This window comes from Schistocerca cancellata, chromosome 1, assembly GCF_023864275.1.
Source record: "Schistocerca cancellata isolate TAMUIC-IGC-003103 chromosome 1, iqSchCanc2.1, whole genome shotgun sequence".
Classification (NCBI taxonomy): Eukaryota; Metazoa; Arthropoda; class Insecta; order Orthoptera; family Acrididae; genus Schistocerca; species Schistocerca cancellata.
This window is the reverse complement of record NC_064626.1, coordinates 430,431,100-430,455,128: the sequence shown is the minus strand read 5'-3', so window position 1 is coordinate 430,455,128 and position 24,029 is coordinate 430,431,100. Positions and strand designations below refer to the sequence as shown.

Genomic DNA, 24,029 nt, shown 5'->3' with positions numbered 1-24,029 from the left:
TGGGTTCAGGAGGCTAAAACGGAACGCCGTGCTGGATCCCAACGGCCTCATATCACTAGCAGTCAAGATGACAGGCAACTTATCCGCATGGCTGTAACTGATCGTGCAGCCATGTCTTGATCCCTGAGTCAACAGATGGGGACGTTTGCAAGACAACAACCATCTGCACGAACAGTTCGACAACGTTTGCAGCAGCATGGACTATCAGGTCGGAGACCATGGCTGCGGTTACCCTTGACGCTGCATCACAGACGGGAGCGTCTGCGATGGTGTACTCAACGACGAACCTGGGTGCACTAATGGCAAAACGTCATTTTTTCGGATGAATCCAGGTTCCGTTTACAGCACCATGATGGTCGCATCCGTGTTTGGTGACATCACGGTAAACGCACATTGGAAGCGTGTATTCGTCATCACCATACTGGCGATCACCCGGCGTGATGGTATGGGGTGCCATTGGTTACACGTCTCGGTCACCTCTTGTTCGCATTGTTGGCACTTTGAACAGTGGACGTTACATTTCAGATGTGTTACGACCCGTGGCTCTACCCCTCATTCGATCCCTGCGAAACCCTACATTTCAGCAGGATAATGCACGACTGCATGTTGTAGGTTCTGTACGGGCCTTTCTGGATACAGAAAATGTTCGACTGCTGCCCTGGCCAGCACATTCTCCAGGTCTCTCACCAATTGAAAACGTCTGGTCAATGGTGGCCGAGCAACTGGCTCGTCACAATACGCCAGTCACCACTCGTGATGAACTGTGGTATCGTGTTGAAGCTGCACGGGCAGCTGTACCTGTACACGCCATCCAAGCTCTGTTTGACTCAATGCCCACGCGTATCGACGCCATTATTACAGCCAGAGGTAGTTGTTCTGGGTACTGATTTCTCAGGATCTATGCACCCAAATTAAGTGAAAATGTAATCACATTGAATCACAATGAATGCCCGTTTATCATCTGCATTTCTTCTTGGTGTAGCAATTTTAATGACCAGTAGTGTAGTTAGTGGCACTTGCTGACACGAATGACGTCTGCCGCTCGGGTCCTTTCGGCGGCTGGCTGATTTGGTGAAGGCAACTAGCATCGCAGGTGGGGTGCGGCTGAGCTGTCTATTTGTAGCATCGTATCCAGGGCTGATCGCGGTTCTCTGGTTTGGAGCAGAGTGGAAGGTCTAAACCAGAGGCTTAGCCGATTCTGCAACGGTATGGGATGCGAATTCCTCGACCTCTACTATCGGGTACAGAATTGTAGGGTTCCCCTTAATAGGTCAGGCTTGCACTACACCCAGGAAGCGGCTACTAGGGTAGCGGAATACGTGTGGCGTGCACATGGTTCTCTTTTTATGTTAGGGAAACCCGCCGTTGGGATCAAAGACGATTTGCCTGATAAATTTGCCACAATGTCCTCAGAGAACTTTCGTCGTCTCAGATCTGAGATAGTAAAGGTTAATATGATTTTAGTAAAATACAGGAGAATCCAAGGAAAGGTCCTCGAATTAGTATCGTTTACTGAAGGTTATAAAGCACAGATAGTATTAGGAGTGGAAAGTTGGTTGAATAGGCCGTTAATGACAACGAAATTCTACGTTCATATTGGAAAATTTGTAGTGGCGGCGTGTTTATTGCAGTAAATAATACGATAAAATCTAGCTATGTTATCATTGATTCCGATTGTGAATTAATCTGACAGAAGTTAAGTATCAAATATGGTCAAAAATGGCAATCGGATGCCCTTATAGACCGCCTCGGACAGGAGCCCTAGAGGTAGAGCGCTTCAGACAGAACTTGGAGAATATCGTAAATAATTTTCCTGATCATGCTGTTGTAAAGTTATGGATGGCTTATCCGAAAATTACTTTCAGCAGATAGTTAGAGAACCAACTCGTGAGGGTAACATCTCAGACTTCCTGGCAACAAACGGACCTGAACACTTAACGCAGAGGAAGGTATCGGTGATCATAAGGCTGTGATAGCATCTATGACAACGGATCTGACAAAGAATGCTAAGAAATGTAGAAAGATATTTTTGATTAGCAAGAGGGACAGGATGCAAATTTCAGAGTATCTGAGCAGTCAGCATCAAATACTCGGCGATGACGAGGAAGATGTGGATAACAAATGGAAAAAATTCAAAGGAATAGTCCAATATGCGCTAAACAAGTATGTTGCGAGTAAGGTCTTCAGGGATGGGAAATACTCACCATGGTTTAAGAGCCCTATTAGAAAACAGAAGCGTAAACAAAGGGACTTCATTTCAGATTCAAGAGAAGTAAACACCTAGGTGACAAACAAAAGCTGAACGAAGCAAAAATGAGCGTAAGGAGAGCAATGAGAGAAGCTTACTGACTCTGAAAGTAAAACTTTGTCAACCGATCTGAGTAAAATCAGAAAGTGGGTCAAAATCATTTGTTCGTTCACTCAGTGACCACACTGGCACCGAAACGGGAGGTAACAGAGAGAAGGCCGAAATACTGAATTCGATCTTCCGGAACTGTTTCACCGCGAAAGATCGTAACACGGTCCTTCCTTTCAATCGTTGTACTAACGTCGAAATGGCTGAGACAACCGATGGAGGAATAGAAAAATAACTGCCATCGCTCGGTGGTGGAAAGGCTACGGGACCAGATGAGATACCCGTAAGATTCTAAAGATTATGCGAAACAACTTGATCCCCTTGTAGCAACAATTTATCGTAGGTCGTTTGTGCAACGAAGGGTACCTAGCGATTGGAAGAAAGGGCAGGTCATTCCCGTTTTTAAGATGTGCAGTAGGACGTATATCGTTGACGTCAATGTTGTAGAATTATGCAACATGTTTTAGGCTCGATAATTTTGACGTTCTTGGAGAAGGAACAATTTCTCTACGAAAATTGACGTGGGTGCCGCAAACAGAGATCCTGTGAAACTCAGCTCGCTCTGTTCCTCCGTGAGATCCACAGCGCCGTAGACAATGGCGCTCAGGTTCAAATGGTTCAAATGGCTCTGAGCACTATGGGACTTAACATCTATGGTCATCAGTCCCCTAGAACTTAGAACTACTTAAACCTAACTAACCTAAGGACATCACACAACACCCAGTCATCACGAGGCAGAGAAAATCCCTCACCCCGCCGGGAATCGAACCCGGGAACCCGAGCGCGGGAAGCGAGAACTCTACCGCACGACCACGAGCTGCGGACTGGCGCTCAGGTTGTTGCCGTGTTCCTTGACTTCAGGAAGACATTTGACACCGTCCCGCACTGCCGTTTAGTGAGAAAACGAGTTTACCATGTATCGGAGCACATTTGCGACTGGATTCAAGATTTCCTTACAGGTAGGACTCAACACGTCGCTCTTAATGTGACAAAATCGACAAATGTAGAGGTAATTCCGGAGTACCCCAAGGAAGTGGATTGGACCGTTGCTGTTTACAATGTATATCTGATCTAGTAGAAAGCGTCGCCTGTTCACAGATGATGCTGTCGTCTATAACAAAAATAGCAACGCCGAAAGATAGTAACGATTTGCAGAATGACCTCCAGATAATTGATGAATGGTGCAGGCTCTGGCAGTTGACCCTGAACGTAAGTAAATGTAACATATTGCGCATACATAGAAAAATAAATCCACTACTGTATAACTAAACTATTGATAACAAACCGCTGGTAATAGTGTCTGCCGTAAAATATCTAGGAGTAACTAGCCGGAGCGACCTTAAGTGGAATGACTACATAAAACAAAAAATGGGAAAAACAGGTGTCAGACTCATATTCATAAGAATAATTTTAAGGAAATGTAACTCATCGACGAAGGAAGTGGCTTATAAGACGCTTGTTCGAGCGATTCTTGAGTATTGTTCATCTACCTGGGCTCCCTACCAGATAGGACTGATAGAAGAGATAGTGAAGATCCAACGAATAGCAGCACTTTTCGTCACGGGATCGTTTAGTGGGCACGAGAGCGTTACGGAGATGCTCAACAAACTCCATGGCAGACGCTACAAGAGAGACGCCGTGCATCACGGAGAGATTTTCTATTGAAATTTCGAGTGAGCACTTTCCGGGAAGAGCCGGACAACTTCCGCTCACATACGTCTCGCGCAATGACCATGAGAAGAAAATTCGAGAAATTAGAGCCAGTACAAAGACTTACCGACAATCATTCTTCCCACGCGCTATTCGCGAGTGGAGCAGGGTTGTAGCGCTCAGTTAGTGGTACAAAAATTACACTGCGCCGCACACCATTGTGTGGCTTTGATGTAGACGCAGATGTACAATAAGTTTCAGACTTCAATAGGAAACTCATTGCCCGGAAATCACAAAAGGTAGAGGTATACTAGGAAAACAGCAGCAGGCACAGGAAGATACCAACTGGATTAAATGATGGAGAGACATAGATTCCGAAATCAGATGTTCAGTTGTGTGGCATACCGCAGTTAATGTACGAGGAAGTGCTGAAAAGTAATGCCTCGATACGTTTTTTTCTGTTCTCAATACTGATTGAGGTATTATATGTCATGTGTATTACTCAGTTGACTTTCCCGCTTCGGTGACGCAAGTTGCAACGTTCTGCCGCTGGATGGCTCCGGTTTGTAGTGTGAGTGATGTCGGTGCGTGAGAAAACTGAAAGCTTGATTTCGAAGAGTTCATCTACATCTGGAGCACTCTCTGCTTCAGCATGAAAATGCCAGACCACACAAGTTCTCTGCGACATCTGCATCAATCCGACGCCTTGAGACCACTGTCGTCGGTCATTCTCCATACAGTTCCGACTTGGCCCAATCCGATCTTCATCTGTTTCCTTCATGTAACACTGATCTAGATGCAAGAAATCCTGTTAACGCATGTCGTGTAATTAATGTCCATTTTAGGGTTCCGTACTGCAATCGGTAAAAACAGAACCGTTGTAGTCCGTCTGTCTGTATGTCTGTCCGACCGTCAAGGTTCCTTTTTCTCAGGAATGGGTAGAGGTACGAAGTTGAAATTCAAGTCAAATACTAAGGACTACGTTCCCTTGGAGGTGTAAATAATTTAAGCTCCTAAGTCAATGCAACAAAAAAGAAACGGCCTTTTATATTAGGTATTTTGATATTCGTAAACTCACTCATTGAAACCTATAGATGAACTATACGTATGTCGGGCCTGGAGGTAAAGCGCCTGCATGGAACCCGAAAGGTCACGGTATGAAATCTCGATCGGATCACGGATTGTTCAGCCTTTGTTTTACCCAGCTTTCACTTCTCATCGATGTGAGAACTCGGCAGAAACAAAATACGTGGTTTGGCTTCCACGTTCAAGTCTAGGTCCTTTTTCCTCTGTTGGACAACTGGGATTGATTAGGGGCACGGGAGTCGCCAAAGTGGCGTCCAAAAAGGAGGTGCACCATGCCGTTGAGCCACACGAAATTATTATTATCATCTTTACACGTAATTAAGCTTGTGTACGGAACCCTAAAAGCACGAGTCCTACTCAGGTTTCCTTGTCTTCATTATACACTTTATTTCGGGAACGTTCTGTAGATAAGTGATCATTATTCTGAGTTTATGATCACTGGGCTTAATTATGGTCTTTTTCATTTCATACAGATACGTGAGGATGCTATGTTGCTTGGCCGAAAGTGGTAATTTCATTATTATTCATATAATTCATAAAATTATCATAAAACCCTTGTGACGTCATCCCTCTTAAAATATCGCGTTTATTCGGTACGCTGCCAGTGTGGAGGTGGAGAAGTGCATCTTCAGGTCCACATCCGGTCTTTTCAGCAGTGGGACTTTTTACAAATGCGAGGGCGATGGCCTTAGGCCCCCCCCCCCCCCCGCACTAGGCGACAGGAGTTTTTCATCAGCGTTTATTCCCCTGGAGGGAACCACTTCATCTCGCTTACGGAGTTCCGCATCTACTCGCAGGACGCATTTAATCAGAGCCCTGGCGCTGCGCTGTCCGGCTGGGGTGACAGTGGGAGTGGCCGCGCTACTGCCGGCACAACATCTCTCCTCATCAGGTCACTTTTTTCTCTTGCACTGCCTTCTTCGATAGGATACCGCAGAGTAGCAAAATAGTGCGCCAGCTGAGCACGCAAAACTCGATCCTACAACACGAGAAGCTCAGCGTGGCGACAAATAACTGGGTACGTAGCTAACGGAAAATACCAAAGAGTAACCATCCTGAGCGATCTAGCGTAGAACGTCCACAAAAAAGAAAAATCTAGGAAAAACAGATGCCAGGTTGACATACATTATCAGAATTTAAGCATATGTAATTCATCCACGGAACAAATTGCTTACAAAGCACTCGTTCGAACAGCTCTTGAGTATTGCTCGTTAGTCTGCGACCCTTACCAGGTTGGATTATGCAAAGAGTGAAACACGTACAGGGTGTTTCAAAAATGACCGGTATATTTGAAACGGCAATAAAAACTAAACGAGCAGCGATAGAAATACACCGTTTGTTGCAATATGCTTGGGACTACAGTACATTTTCAGGCGGGCAAACTTTCGAAATTACAATAGTTACAATTTTCAACAACAGATGGCGCTGCAAGTGATGTGAAAGATATAGAAGACAACGCAGTCTGTGGGTGCGCCATTCTGTACGTCGTCTTTCTGCTGTAAGCGTGTGCTGTTCACAACGTGCAAGTGTGCTGTAGACAACATGGTTTATTCCTTAGAACAGAGGATTTTTCTGGTGTTGGAATTCCACCGCCTAGAACACAGTGTTGTTGCAACAAGACGAAGTTTTCAACGGAGGTTTAATGTAACCAAAGGACCGAAAAGCGATACAATAAAGGATCTGTTTGAAAAATTTCAACGGACTGGGAACGTGACAGATGAACGTGCTGGAAATGTAGGGCGACCGCGTACGGCAACCACAGAGGGCAACGCGCAGCTAGTGCAGCAGGTGATCCAACAGCGGCCTCGGGTTTCCGTTCGCCATATTGCAGCTGCGGTCCAAATGACGCCAACGTCCACGTATTGTCTCATGCGCCAGAGTTTACACCTCTATCCATACAAAATTCAAACGCGGCAACCCCTCAGCGCCGCTACCATTGCTGCACAAGAGAAATTCGCTAACGATATAGTGCACAGGATTGATGACGGCGATATGCATGTGGGCAGCATTTGGTTTACTGACGAAGCTTATTTTTACCTGGACGGCTTCGTCAATAAACAGAACTGGCGCATATGGGGAACCGAAAAGCCCCATGTTGCAGTCCCATCGTCCCTGCATCCTCAAAAAGTACTGGTCTGGGCCGCCATTTCTTCCAAAGGAATCATTGGCCCATTTTTCAGATCCGAAACGATTACTGCATCACGCTATCTGGACATTCTTCGTGAATTTGTGGCGGTACAAACTGCCTTAGACGACACTGCGAACACCTCGTGGTTTATGCAAGATGGTGCCCGGCCACATCGCACGGCCGACGTCTTTAATTTCCTGAATGAATATTTCGATGATCGTGTGATTGCTTTGGGCTATCCGAAACATACAGGAGGCGGCGTGGATTGGCCTCCCTATTCGCCAGACATGAACCCCTGTGACTTCTTTCTATGGGGACACTTGAAAGACCAGGTGTACCGCCAGAATCCAGAAACAATTGAACAGCTGAAGCAGTACATCTCATCTGCATGTGAAGCCATTCCGCCAGACACGTTGTCAAAGGTTTCGGGTAATTTCATTCAGAGACTACGCCATATTATTGCTACGCATGGTGGATATGTGAAAAATATCGTACTATAGAGTTTCCCAGACCGCAGCGTCATCTGTTGTTGAAAATTGTAACTACTGTAATTTCGAAAGTTTGTCTGCCTGAAAATGTACTGTTGTCCCAAGCATATTGCAACAAACGGTGTATTTCTATCGCTGCTCGTTTAGTTTTTATTGCCGTTTCAAATATACCGGTCATTTTTGAAACACCCTGTATGTATTCAGTACCAGCGATGGCGAGCCATGAGAGAATCTCTGACCAGAGAGTTATTTATCGTTGCTAGTCTGCGCTTAACCGCGCGAGTGTGCAGTTCCGAGTTGGACGCAGTTGTGGTACGTAGCGAGTCGCGAGAGCATGTAGTTCAGTTGCAAGTGGCACTCTGTCTGCAGTAGTCAGTCAGTACAGTAGCGTGTGAGGAGTCGGCGGGGGTCGACATGCGTCTCTGGTCACGATTCAGGACGAGGTATATTGTTAAATAAGGTAATGAAGCAGCATTGCGTTCAGCTAATAATGTGTTGTAATTGTAATTAATTTGTTCAAGAAATGCCCCAATAATAATTCTGTTTTCAAAGCAATCGTTATTAGAAAGAAAAAAATCATTACAATTGAATGTTCATTTCTCAATTTTTGTGTCGAGTTTACATTGGGCCATTATTTTTCAATATTTTTGTAGCGATGGTACAGTCGCTTTTATTTCAATTTAACGATGTTTTGTGGGAGCTCAACAACATTTGGGTCATTATTATTCAGTAATCTTGTGGGGAAATAACTTTTGGCACGTTTTCATTATCATAGACTTTTCTTTTATTTTTGCTGGGAAATCACACTTGACTCTATTCACATTTTCATTAGTATTGCCTTTTTATATTTTTACGGGAAGGTTATTCTTGGCTCCATTTATATTTAATTAATATCTTTAATTTCTGTGGGGAGGTTACAAGAGACAGACCGAATCACCGTCGTTTTTGACTAGTAATCAGAACATCTTGAGTTCTGAGTTCGGTAAAGAAATACAGTCACTGCAAAATACATTCAGCACCTTAGGCACTGAATCCTATGGCCCTGTTCAGAACTAATAACTTTGGTCCCTGTGCACATAACAAATAAATTAAACTGTCTTACCTCTAGAACACCAACGGTGGAACGCGATATATTCTGGTCTCTCATAAAAAAATATAAGTATGCTAGCTACAGGCTCAGCGACGTGCAATGCTGGTTGTAATACTTGGAAATGAACATGAAATTGTTTTGGCTGCAAAATCAAAACATTTATGAAAATCCAATTACTTTGAAAAACATATGATCGGAACAGGAAGGCGGTACTGAGTGTGGTGAATTACTAACACTGTGTTGTTTTAGCAAAATTGAATTGCAAGTTAGTCTTTTCAAAAACATCTGACAATCGAAGTTGCAGTACTCACAACTGATTTGCAAAAACAATGAGATTTTAACAGCAAGTATTATATAACCTCATTAAACCAGTATAAATGCAAATTATCAAATTGCATACAGCTCTGTTAACAAATCTCAGAAGCATTAGAAAAAATGAAACATCTAGCTAGCCTTTTTTATCAAAATAGTTTACTTAAACTGTTTTTATAAAAAGGCTAGTTAGATGTTTCATTCCGGGATTAATCAACAAAGACAGATTATCAGCCAACTCATCTATACTAATGCACTGGCAAAAACAGAATTAATATTTATTAAACATCTTTACCTTGCTTGCATGAAGACTTCTGCTTTCATGTTCAACAATACTGACATACCTACATTAATCTAACTCTTGGTGGCTTCACACAGCACACCACAAAAACTGCCTGCTCCATCGTCTTTTCCTCGCAGACAGCTATTTAAAACTGTGCACCAAAAGTTCTCTTACTCCAATACTATAATAATCTCAGACCAGAAGCAGTATCTTTGGCTCTGCGGTCGTGCATAGTCAGCGATCCGCATTATAAAGCCTGTCAGAGACATACGTCGTTTGTAAAATCATTTTCGGCTGCCACATGGAAATGTGGCCCAGTAGACTCCTTTCACAACCCTCCAGCGGGGTTTAACAAATTTGACACATATTTGGAAGTACCTTGTATAGCAAATGTATGGTAAATTTATCTAACTCTGTAACATCATTAAACTTGAAAGAATAGTGCTCAGGTGCACTAGTATAACTCATATTCTGCTTATATTATGAGTAAATTGCCTCATAAACAAGGTTGCTGACAAATAAATCATGTTAGGCAGATCAGTATACAATCGTAATCGTCATGATAATGGTACAGGATTTGGCAAGGGAAAGGAAGAGTCATAGCTGAAGCCTATGAGCATGTTGAAATGACTGCATCATAAAGTCCATTTCTCTTTGTTTTGTGCAAGTTCAACAACTTAGTAGTGACCAATGTGCATTGCATTCAGTGTATCAATACATCTGAACTCCATATTATTTTCCTCAGTCATGTGCAGAGATACAAGAGGTACTCGGTAACAGATTACCGACAACCGTAGTTGACGATTATCATAATATCAGTAACGTGATGACCAGCATCGTCACTGCTCTTTATACTAGAGATTCTTCTGAGATCCAAACAACATATATAGTCACTTATGTTGATGTATGAATAAATTGCTCCAAAACCATGAACACAGGTAGAAGGCCGGATAATGGAAGGTGTGAAAAGGTACCAAAGTAAGGTAGTGGAACATGACCATTTCTGCCTATATCAACATCGAGTAATCTATCTGATCAGAAAAAATTCAGTATCCTAATGAAATTACAAACTGGACGGAGCAACAATGCTTTACATCAGAGTGAATAAGCAAAATTAAAATTGAACCCTGAATAAGACAACTTCAATAAGTGTGGCATCAGGCTGCCCATTAGAAATAGAATAACCAAACATTACAGAGAACATCACTGGTACATAATTTTATACTGTGGCTCTCAGTGGCCTCGCATATGCAATATTGTGATATAATTACGTAAGAAAACCTAACAGTAAAATCAAGAATTGATTGTCTCCAGGTGGCCTCGTACTTGGAATACATGCAAATCTTAATAACGAAAACAATTATAGCGAAAATATCAGTCAGAGACTCCAAGTGGCCTTTCTACATACATAAATGTTGATCTTAACAGCTGTAAAATGATTGGGGTTCCAAGTGGCCTAGTACATGAAATACATGCAAATCTTAATATATAAAACAATTGTAGAGAAAATATCAATCAGAGGCTCCAAGTGGCCTTTTTACATACATAAATGCTGATCTTAATAGTTATAAAAATGTTACAGAAATCATAATTATTTAACATCTTTACCTTGCCTGCATGAAGACTTCTGCTTCCACGTTCAACAGTACTGACATACCTACATTAATGTAACACTTGGTGACTTCATACAGCTCACCACAAAAACAGCTTACTCCATCGTCTTTCCCTCACAGACAGATACCTACAACTGTGCGCCAAACGCTCTATTACTCCAACCCTATAATAATCTCAGACCAGAAACAGTATCTTTAGCTGTGCGGTTGTGCATAGACAGCGATCCACATTATAAAGCCCATGAGAGACATACATCGTTTATAAAATCATATTCGGGTGCCACATGCAAAAGTGCTCCAGTGGACTCCTTTCATTATGATGATTTCTCCATTGAGAAAAAAAATTCTGTTTAGTCTCCGGTTCGGATCTTCGGGAAGAGACTGCCAAGGGGGATGTGACGATGAGAAAATACTGAGTAACAAACGACGGGGTAATATTATAGCAGTTGAGCGAGGAATGTCAGAAGTCTGAACGGCTTAAGGAAGCCAGAAAATCTGAAAAGGGAAACTCAAGATCTCAGTCTAGATATACTGAGGATCAGTGAAATGAAATGGAAAGAGGTTAAAAAGTTCTACTTAGAGGAATGTGAGCTAATATAAACATCAGCAAAGAATGCTGTAACTGGAACTGCATTCGTCATGAATAGGAAGGAGTGGCATGGAATGAGTTAGAGTGAACAGTTCAGTGGTAGAATTATTCTCACCAGAATCTACAGAAAACTAACGCCAGCAACAGTAGTTCAGATATACACCGCGACGTCACAATCAGAATATGAAAAGAGCTATAAAATATATGGGGACATTGAATGTGTAATTCAGTATGTAAAGGGGGATAAAAATTTAATTACCACTGGTGTTGGGACGCTATAGTAGGGGAAGAAATAGAAGACGGGAGAATGTGGACTCGCTAGTAGGAATTTCAGCTAGTAATAGCCACTTAATTCTTCTAAAATCACGAGAGGAGGAGATGTGCTTGGAAAAGGCCTGAAGGCGCGGGAAGATACTAGCTGGATTACATCGCGGTCAGAAAGACACCCCGAAATCAGATAATGGTTTGCAAGATGTGCCTAGAAGCAGATATAGACTTCGATCACAGTGTAATGACCATAAAGGGTAGACTGAATTTTGAGAAAATAGTTCGGAAATAAGTGGGTTAATGAAGTCCTGAGAAATGATGAGATGCTTTTATAGCTAAGGATACAGATACTGCGATAATGAACACCACAGAGGGCAGTTCGGTTGAAGAGGAGTGGACATCTCTGAAAAAAAGGCAACAGGAGATTATGGACAGACAAATATACACTGTCGGAACAAAAACTCACAGTGTCAAGAAAGGGTTGTGCGACATAAAGGAAAGTTGGTTGATTTTTTTTTACATCTGAAAGATGATGTCTATTCAAATTTCACGTCAGTCGCGTAATAGTGGAGCTAGTAGCTGTAATGGTCGTGAGCGCTAGTTACCTTTAATGTCGGACGCGGTGAATTGATGTTAGTCAATAATGTCTTTAAAGCGACAAAGACGCACTAATCAACACCTTACTGAGTTTGAACGAGGTCGTGTAAAAGGCTGAATGTTCCTTCAGCGATGTTGCAGAAAGACTTGGCAGGACTGCAGTCACTGTACATGACCGCTGGCAGCGGTGGTCACGCGAATGTACTACCGCAAGAAGACTGGGCTCCGGATGGCCACATGGCGTTACTGAGAGAGAAGTCCATCGTGTTCGGCGTATGGCTCTGGCGCATCGCACTGCATCTTTAGCAGCGATTCGAGCGCCAGTTGGCACCACAGGGACACAACGAAGAGTTACAAATCGGTTACTTGAAGGAAATCTCCGAGCCAGACGTCCTGTAGCGTGCATTCGACTGACCCCAAACCAAGACTTTTGCGACTTCAGTGGTGTCAAGCGAAAGGTTATTAGATGACAGGTTAGATGTCTGCTGAGTCTTCCGATGAAAGTTGATTCTGATTCGGTGCAAGTGATGACCGTGTGTTGGTTACAATGAGGCCATATGAGAGCCTGCAACTAACCTGTCTGCGTGCTTGGGCCTGTAGCTGGAGCTACGGTCTGGCGTGCGTTTTCGAATGACAGCAGGAGCACTCTCATGGTTATCGTACGCAACTGACTGCAAATTTATACATCAGTCTGGTGATTCGACGTAGTGTGCTGCCACTCGTAAACAGGCTTCCAGAGGGTGTTTTCCAAGCGGATAACTCTGGCCCACATACTGCTGTTGTAAGCCAACAGGCACTACAGAGTGTCGACAAGTTGTCTTGGCCTGCTCGATCACCACATCTGTCTCCAATCGAGGACATATGGGATATCATCTGGCGACAGCTCCAGCGTCACGCACAATTATTATTAACTGACCAAGCGTAACAAGCAAGGAACTCCAACCCACAAAAAATGACATCCGGCACTTGTGCAACACGATGCACGCACATTTGCAAGCTTGCATTCAACATTTTGGCGGTCACGCCGGTTATTAATGTACCAGAATTGTACATTTGCAACGGCTTTTCTCACGCCTGTTTGAATCTGTGATATTGCAACATTGATCTCATAAACATATTACTTAGAAAAAATGTAGTCCCGAAATATCACTACTCTACACTGCTTATTTTTTTGGTGTTGCCGTTTTCTTCCCGCCATTGTATGAAGAAGGAAGCTAACTGTGAAGAAACTTTGGGTAACAAAAGAAAATATTTCGACTGAACGACGAACAAAGGTAGTACAAATACACTCCTGGAAATGGAAAAAAGAACACATTGACACCGGTGTGTCAGACCCACCATACTTGCTCCGGACACTGCGAGAGGGCTGTACAAGCAATGATCACACGCACGGCACAGCGGACACACCAGGAACCGCGGTGTTGGCCGTCGAATGGCGCTAGCTGCGCAGCATTTGTGCACCGCCGCCGTCAGTGTCAGCCAGTTTGCCGTGGCATACGGAGCTCCATCGCAGTCTTTAACACTGGTAGCATGCCGCGACAGCGTGGACGTGAACCGTATGTGCAGTTGACGGACTTTGAGCGAGGGCGTATAGTGGGCATGCGGGAGGCCGGGTGGACGTACCGCCGAATTGCTCAACACGTGGGGCGTGAGGTCTCCACAGTACATCGATGTTGTCGTCAGTGGTCGGCGGAAGGTGCACGTGCCCGTCGACCTGGGACCGGACCGCAGCGACGCACGGATGCACGCCAAGACCGTAGGATCCTACGCAGTGCCGTAGGGGACCGCACCGCCACTTCCCAGCAAATTAGGGACACTGTTGCTCCTGGGGTATCGGCGAGGACCATTCGCAACCGTCTCCATGAAGCTGGGCTACGGTCCCGCACACCGTTAGGCCGTCTTCCGCTCACGCCCCAACATCGTGCAGCCCGCCTCCAGTGGTGTCGCGACAGGCGTGAATGGAGGGACGAATGGAGACGTGTCGTCTTCAGCGATGAGAGTCGCTTCTGCCTTGGTGCCAATGATGGTCGTATGCGTGTTTGGCGCCGTGCAGGTGAGCGCCACAATCAGGACTGCATACGACCGAGGCACACAGGGCCAACACCCGGCATCATGGTGTGGGGAGCGATCTCCTACACTGGCCGTACACCACTGGTGATCGTCGAGGGGACACTGAATAGTGCACGGTACATCCAAACCGTCATCGAACCCATCGTTCTACCATTCCTAGACCGGCAAGGGAACTTGCTGTTCCAACAGGACAATGCACGTCCGCATGTATCCCGTGCCACCCAACGTGCTCTAGAAGGTGTAAGTCAACTACCCTGGCCAGCAAGATCTCCGGATCTGTCCCCCATTGAGCATGTTTGGGACTGGATGAAGCGTCGTCTCACGCGGTCTGCACGTCCAGCACGAACGCTGGTCCAACTGAGGCGCCAGGTGGAAATGGCATGGCAAGCCGTTCCACAGGACTACATCCAGCATCTCTACGATCGTCTCCATGGGAGAATAGCAGCCTGCATTGCTGCGAAAGGTGGATATACACTGTACTAGTGCCGACATTGTGCATGCTCTGTTGCCTGTGTCTATGTGCCTGTGGTTCTGTCAGTGTGATCATGTGATGTATCTGACCCCAGGAATGTGTCAATAAAGTTTCCCCTTCCTGGGACAATGAATTCACGGTGTTCTTATTTCAATTTCCAGGAGTGTATTTTCAGGAAAAGACGAAACTACAATAATATAAATCACTCGGGAATGAAATAAATAGGAAGCGTAGGCAAGCCAAGGCGAAATCTAAACAGAAATGATTCAGCATGTGAAAAGTCAACTCGACCTTCGATGAAATTAAAAGTAAAGATGTCAATATTAAGAGTGCAAAAGGAATTCCAATGTTTAACGCTGAGCAATAGGTGTAAATGAAATGTGCATATGGCTACATTGGCCAAGAGATCCCGTCTGAGATTTTCGGCCGCCTGGTTCAAGTCTTTTTACTATAAGCCACTTCGGCGACTTGCGCGTTGGTGATGAGGACAATACACACTCACTCAGTCCTGAGCAGACAACAATCCCGATCCAGCCGGGAAACGAATCTGGATCCCCTTGATGGAGCATCAGCAACTCTAACCACAAGCTGCTGACAGACAGATGGAAAGATTACCTTGAAGGCTTATACGAGAGGGAGCAACTGTCTGATGTGAAGCAAGAAGAAACGGGAGTCTATGTGGAAATACACGGAATCCAATACTAGAGCCAGAGTTTAAAGCAGCTTTATAAGACTTGCAAACAAACAAGGCAGAAGATATGGATAAAATTCTTTCCGAATTTTTAAAATCATTGAGGGATGTGGCAGCTAAATGACTATTCAAGTTGGTTTGTAGCATACATGAGATTGGGACAGATCATCAGACTTGTGGAAAAATCTCATAATCCCTAAGACTGGAAAAGCAGACATTTGCTACAACTATCGCACAGTAAGCTTAACATCTCAAATATCCAAATTGCTGACTAGTATTATATACAGAAGAGCGGAACAGTAAAATGAGGATCTGTTGTATGATAATAAGTTGGGCTTTCGGATAATTCTGACATTGTGATTGATAATGGAAGCAAGTCTCGCAAAAAAAATCAAAACAGTTTCATAGGGTCATTAGCAGCAAGGTCTCAATGAGGACTTTACAGACCGAAATTACGCTCCCAACCTTGTTTCTCCAGTCACCTACCACCTCCCATATACCCACCGTCCAGCCACAAAGGAACACTCCCCTCATAACGCAGTACCACCCAGGACCGGAGCAAATGAATGACTACCAGGCTTTCGACTACCTCTAGTGGTGCCCTGAAATGGGGAATATCCTTCCCACCATCCTTCCCATCACTCCCACGGTGGTATTGCACCGTCCACCAAACCTATGCAATATCCTTGTCTATCTCTATTCCACACCTGCTTCCAACCCTCGTCTCACGGCTCATATCCCTGCAATAGATGTAGATGCAGTGTCTATCCTATAGATCGTCACACCATCAACAACTCAGTCCAGTCACAGTCCCATCAAAGACAGCACTATCTGTTTAAGCAGTCATGTGATCTATGAACTAAGCTGCAGCCATTGTGCTGCCTTCTACATGGACATGACAATTAACAAAAAATGGTTCAAATGGCTCGGAGCGCTATGGGACTTAACTTCTGAGGTCATCAGTCCCCTAGAACTTAGAACTACTTAAACCCAACTAACCTAAGGACATCACACACATCCATGCCCGAGACAGGATTCGAACCTGCGACCGTAGCGGTCGCGCGGTTTCAGACTGTAGCGCCTAGAACCGCTCGGCCACTCTGGCCGGCGACTACTAAGAAGCTGTCTGTCTGTGGGATTGCAATGAGACAGCTGGACCACCTAGTTGCTGAACATGCTGCCTAATACGATGTGCTTCACGTCAATGACTGCTTCAGAGCCCACACTATCTGGATTCTTCCTACCAACACCAACTTTTCTGAATTCCACAGATTGGAACTCTCCAAAATACATACCCTTCGTTCCCATAACCCACCTGGCCTCAATCTTCTCCAGTCCCTGTCCTCCACCTACCTATCCCCTTCCCTACAACCATGCAGCACAACACAGCCTTCTATTTGGCTAATGCATCCACTAGCCCTTTTCCCCTTCTCTTCTTCTACACTCCCCCCCCCCCCCCCACCCAGCCCCATCCCTTCCAAAATCTCCTAAATGCCCTCAGAAGCCCTGATCTGTCCGCACAACTTCCCTTTACTCTGCCACAAGCAGCACTACACCTTCCTGCACCATATCCCACTATCCAACCGTTCCCACTCCATGCCTCTCCACCACCCGCACTGGACTGCTGCTCCCATCAGGCGCAGTTTGGCCACAGCGACAAGAGATACTGGCCATGTGTGTGTGAGTTGTGCTTATGTGAATGTGTGTATGTTTTCTACTTCAGCAGAAGGTCATTTGGCCGAAAGCTAAAATGTATTTCAGTCTTTTCGTTGTGCCGGTCTGTGACTCAGTGTCTCCTCTATAGAAGCCGCCCCTACCGATCCATTTTATGCAACCCATACTTCGTCTTTATCAGGAACGTTATACTGACAGTCGACAGCCACGTGATCGATATAAGTTCCCTCTTACAACTTTGGTAGACTGTCAGCGAACGGGATCATACTGTAAAAAATGTGAGGATTGGTCATGAGCTACGCAGTATTTTTGGATCAAGAGATACCTTACTCTTGCCGTTCTTGCCCAAGTGTCACCAATCTTTCATTGTGTAAGTAGCGGTGTAGTCACACATATTCTGGATGTCTCTGTAAGTTTTGTGTCGTTGACAATCCTTGGAAGACGAAAAGTGACTTTGTCGCTAAAGATTAATTTTATTGCGAAGTTGTCATTTTCAAGATGGTTCTGCAGATCAATGCAGAACCGCAGTTTGTCATTGTGGCTTTTGGTTTGCAGGAGCTGCAGTTTGTACAGCTTCACTATTAATCGCTTACAAAGGACTTGCCACACTTTTTTGGCTGAGGGGTCATCAATTCTGCACTAGCTCAAATAGGTAGACTTACTTCCCAACATCACGTCCCTCTCACATTCCATTCTCTGTCCTGACGCAGGCTGTCGGCCCGAAAGTTTTACATCTCACAAACAACCATCCTCCAAGAATTACGTGTACGATTTCACTATGCTGTTGTAAACTGGTGGTATATTGTGAAACTAGCCACGGAAAGGTCTTTGCGCTCTCACTACCGATTGGCAAAACAGGCGAATTCTAGCACGAAAATGATTTTTCTGCTTGACTCGCCGCCAGTTTCAGAAACTACGCCCTGTTGGCGGTTTTCCGAACTAACTAACCGGCACCACGATAAAAAAATTGAGAGTTTGTGTTTCATATTCTGTATCATTTTGCGTTATGTTTAATTTTTTATCTACACCGATTTTTAAAGTGTTTCACAGGCTTTATAATTAGACTGTATAGTAATGATCTAGTGAATGTTAGAGGCTCAATGAAGCTTTCAGTGGACGATTATTCTGTTCTCTATAGGAAGGTTGCAACGTCAGAATTCTGTAGCGAAATGCAGGAAGACCAGCAAGGGATCGGCGATTGGAGTGGGATCTGAAAATTGCACCCTAAATGTAAATGAATGTAATATTTCAAGCATAATTGGGTGAAGAGATCCGCTACTGTTACACTATTGGCGACAAACCACTGGAAACACTAGGAGTAACCCATCCGAAGTCATCTGAAGTGGAATGGCAACATAAAACAAATTACAGGAAATGCTGATGCCAGGCTAAGATGCATTATCAGAATCTTAAGTAAACGTATGTCATTCAGGAAAGAAGTAGCTTGGAAAATAATTGTTCGGCCAATTGTTGGCTATTGATCGTCTATCTGAGACCCCTGACAAGTTAGATTAGTAGAAGAAAGAGAAACTCTAACGAAGAGCGTAAGGTTTCGTAAGGGACAGTTCAGTCGGCGTCAGAGCGTTGCACAGATGCTCAACGAATTCCAGTGGCAGACGCTACAAGAGAGGCTTTGTGCTTCAGGGAGGGATTCACTGCTGTAATTTAGAGAGCGTATGTTACAAAAAGACTCGAGCAGCATTTTATTTCATTACACATACGTGTCGTGTAATGGCCACGACGAGAGAATCAGGAAACTTGGAGCTCATGTGGAGGTTTGCCGACAATCGTTCTTCCTACGCTGCATTCGCGAATGGAACACGGAAGTGGGAATAAATACTAGTACTAGAAGCACTCTCTGCCACACAAAGTAAGGTGTCTTGGGAAATATAGATGAAGATGTAAATCAGGAGCTGCAGTGTCAGCAATGGTTTCCAGAAATGGTGAAGGCTACACGGCGGAGGATTCATATATACAGTGTACAAAACCCTTAGGATCCTAATTATACACGTGGTACAGGATCCTAAAAATGAGCACTCTGACGCAAGATATTAGTAGTCGAAAATGGATATTTAATGTTTTATTACCATAAAAATTTCAGAACTTAAATCGTCAGCCTAACGCATTGGCAACTGCTTAAAGTGACGACCGTTAGTCTCAATGTATATAGTATAATCGTGCATAAAAATTTTCCATGCTCCATTAAAAATGCTAATTGTGTGTTAAACAGACAGTTAGGGTTCTGTCTGCTAGATCCTTGTCAGTTTCTAATGAGTTTTCGCGTACCAGCATGGTTTTTACGGTCGTTGTCGCTTTATCCAGCATATTGTCTGTGCGTGTTTTTTTTTTTGTTTTTTTTTTACGTTTTTCTCGGCATACGTCATGTCATCTGCAACTGTATGAGTGGCTGTTAGTAAACAAATACGAAAACGTGAACTTATGTATTCAGCTTTATACAATTCAGATTAAGGTAGTGTTGCGGATACAGTTTTCACAACACTACCGCAATGCCAACTGCATAACGCTGGCATACGTAAGTTCAAGTGTTCAATAGGACCGCGCCTAGTAAAACCCTGTGGCGTTAATTAGCCTACGTACAAAGGAGAAGAACATAACTAGGTCAATAGTACCAAGCTTAGGCCAGTTGATAAGAATTGTAGTTACGGAGAATGATGCGCAATACACAGCCTCCCAAGATGAGATGTTCCACGTCCGTATTGGTGCACACCATTGGCTGCATCTTGAAAGCTAGTTAATTTAAGCGATATGTTAGCGACTGAATACCTTGATGGGCCTCTTTTCCGTCTCGAGCTATACCTCTTGGAAGCTGGACACAAAATGAAGACACAAGTAGAACATGTGCCCCCGTTATTTTCAGCGTAGTGATATTGTATCAGGCAGCGGCCTTGCCGCAGTGGATACACCGGTTCCCGTCAGATCACCGAAGTTAAGCGCTGTCGGGCGTAGCCGGCACTTGGATGGGTGACCATCCGGGCCGCCATGCGCTGTTCCCATTTTCCGGGGTGCACTCAGCCTCGTGATGCCAATTGAGGAGCTACTCGACTGAATAGTAGCAGCTCCGGTCATAGAAAACCTCATATCGACCGTGAGAGCGGTGTGCTGACCACACGCCCCTTCTATCCGCATCCTCAGCTGAGGATGGATGACACGACAGTCGAATTGTCCCGGTGAGCCACTTGTGGCCTGAAGACGGAGTGCTGCTGCTGCTGATATTATATCAGCTAGGTTTCCTTCTCACGTGTGGGCACGAATAATGGCTGGAACAATCAGTACAACTACTTTCGCCAATGCTCATTCCGTTTTCAGCAACTTCTGCGGGTCTGCACACAGCAGTTTTGGTCCGTTAGCATCTGCAGCTGAGTTCTAACGTAATGAAATGTCTCAGGCTGCATACGATCGCTGCAGGGCGGAGAAACCCGACACACTATCCTTCGTGCAGAGAATACCACGAGCCCATAATACGTATCGGCGATACCTTCAAGTATTTTGGGCTGAAATACTCTGCAGCTTCTGTGTGCCTGCTCAGTCCTAGGCGTCGCATAGCATCACTACTGGAGATAATCTGCTGTGAAACTTTCAAACCACGCAGCTACATGCCCTCAAGTACCAGCAACTATATGCCCTCAAATACGTCATCCCCTTTGGACTAGTCCGCAGCTCGTGGTCTAGTGGCTAGCGCTGCTTCTTCCGGATCACAGGATCCCGGGTTAGATTCCCGTCCAGGGGGGGGGGGGGGGGGTATTTTCTCTGCCCGGGGACTGGGCGTTTGTGTTGTCCTCATCATTTCATCATCATCATCATCATTCGTGGCAGTGGCGAGATTGGGCAAAGAAAAAAAATGGACTTTTTTCAACATTGGGACTTCTTATGGGCGCAGATGACCGCGCAGTTGAGCACCCCACAAACCAAACATCATCATCCCCTTTGAACTGTGGCAAGTTTTCTTTGGGTCTCTGACATTTTTCTTTGGATGTGTGTTGCAGTGCATACATGGCTTCAACTCCCCAGTGATGCCCCACTGGGGTTCTCCCGCGTGTCAGTTTTCGACCAGAACTCGGGCATGTACTATTTGTTGGCTTATGTGAGGGAGTTCTTCTTCTGCTTTCCAGGTGGATCTCATGCTTGAGATCCGCAGCGCCCAACAACAAGTGATATTTGATTAGCGAGTGGTCCAATAATGCGTTCAAAGTGCCTCCACAGCTCCATATAAGGCAAAGTCATTACCGTGTGTAGACTGTGTTTCTACACATTTGTTCGCTTTGAGTATAAGGATGTTTCTTGCACTGGAGAGTGACACCAGTTGCCTGGCAGGTTTTAATAAATCTGAAAACACCAATCACATCATCCAATAGTGTTTTCCTAACTGGTGCGAAGGTCAAACTTCATAATGCTGTGGTCAAGCATTCGGTCCGAGAGCTCTCTCAGTATGACTATGCCTTGTAGCTTCGGACAACTGAAGGCGGATATCGTAGCCAATCGAGGTAGCACAACCGGCGACGTCAAGGCTCTCGTGGTTGGCCCATATTGACATGGACTCGTGGCCTTGAGAAAGGCACGATACCGATATTCCCGTCTAACAAAGCACTTGTGTATTCGTGTAGAAAACGTCTGCACGAAATCTGCGACAATAAACTGGAAGGAGTATAGACACTGTCCACGCGTGCGCCCTGCTGCTACTTGCCGTGATCTGTGCGTCGCTCATTACAGCAGTGGCGACACGCATGTCCGTAGGTTGTGTGACTACTGCAGGAATCTTCGATCGCGTGACCTCGATCATACGGCTGGACAGAGCCGCTGGTGTTAAATAATGCGCTAGACTAATTTCTTCTACCTGGCACCTGGGAGCTCTCAGATAATGCTACAACGGTGTTCACTTGTTATTGGTTTTTCTTCCTTAAACTGTTTTCTGAGATTATATATAGCACTGCGTCTGTCGCTTTTGATCCTATTTTGTCTTTCACATGCGTTATGAGTTGTAGAATGAATAGAAAATTTCATAACTTCTTCACTTACATACAAGGAATGTCAGTTTAAAATTACTGTCATAGGACTGCTAGAGAAAAGAGTTCGAAAACTAGTAGAAATAAATTAGAAAGTTAACAAAGAAACCCGGAAACATTTCGAGTTACGCCTCTGGAGTAGGCGTCGCATCAGATATCGAAATAAACTTTGCTAAAGAAAGAGTTGTAAAGATAATAAAAGATTGAGGGATGTAACTGAGCGTCATTCCTAGTGACTATAATTTACACGTTTTTCTTTTTTTCAACCAAAAAATCCCATAGAAATGGTGGTAAGAAATATTATCAAATCCAACTGAAAAATTTTGGGAAAAATCGTTGGTGTGATATGAAAATGAAGGAAGTAACGGACAACACACTCAAGTTAAGAGAGGCGCAACAATATACGAAAGCCGTAGGCACTAATAAATGCTAACAGTGAAACAAAGAAGTAAAGACATTTTATCAAAGCAGCGTAAACTGCGCAGGAGATTACAAGGAAGTCAAACAGAATTTTTACCAAACACTGTAAAACCAAGAAATAGTTGGAGGCATTTTGATGAACAATATCCGTTTACATATCCTTGATATCTAATATGCAAAATTATTTGTTCAGGCCTGATCATTCATGCCTAATATTTCCAAACTATTTCTACTCTTCTACGTTGTCCTCTCGTATTCCTATGTTTAGCTGTTTGGTTTTCCACTTCCTAGCTGAATTCTTACTTCATGTTACAATAATAATATTTAAAACCATTAATGTTATTGCTATGTGTTCAGGCTGACGTCAGGTACCGAGACACAGTTTTTGGAAAGAAAGGTTTAATCCTCTTCCAGAACTGATTCCACATGATCCTATTTGCTGCCACGGATAAGCACTTGGAGAAGCTACATTCTGTATAGTTCCGTATATAACTATAATACCGCGACGCACGAGACGGTGGGCTGAATAACCGACAGTTCACAGATAAAATGAGCTGTGAACTTAAGTAAGCTTCGCTGAAACCATTTCCCGAATATCACTACTGCTTTCTTGGTACGCTTGGTCGACAGGACTTTTTCCTTACACAGATATTCATTGCCCTGGAAAGGACGAAACTACCGTCAGATACGCTTCAAAAGTGGCTTCGGTGCATTATGATACCTCCAGCATGCTGCAGTGTGACGGCAGAATTCGTATTTACGAATTCGAGAAACTTAAACAACGTATCCTGACTGCGAAATGTCTTTCCAAGAACCACCACTGACACCAAAGCTACAGCTTCCCTAGAAACTGGTGACAAGGTTGGAAGGAAGGATCACAGTTTGCAGCATGAGCCGCATATGTTAAAAATTCTTACATTGTGTACCTGTATGGCAACAAACAAAAAGTATCAATATAATATGTGTGACGTCGTTGGATTTCTGAAGTTCTTTCTCTTAATGAAACAAAGTTTCGTGAAATTGACGCATTAATGATGAATAAGCCCGTATTAAACCAATTAGAAAAGAAAGAGGGGTATTATTGAGCTATTGTTATGGTCTCAGTCCAAAGTTTAGTTTCATGCAGCTCTGTATTATGCTCTGTCCCGAGCAAGCCTTTTCATCTCCGAACCTTCTTACTGTACTCATCTCTTGGTCTTCCTCTACGATTTTTGCCCTCCCC

General features: G+C 44.3%; 1 pseudogene; it reads left to right on the top strand.

Moving 5' to 3' along the window:
• The first annotated feature begins 20,262 nt into the window (after window positions 1–20,262).
• Window positions 20,263–20,380, top strand: LOC126099206 (5S ribosomal RNA; annotated as a pseudogene).
• The last annotated feature ends 3,649 nt before the right edge of the window (window positions 20,381–24,029 follow it).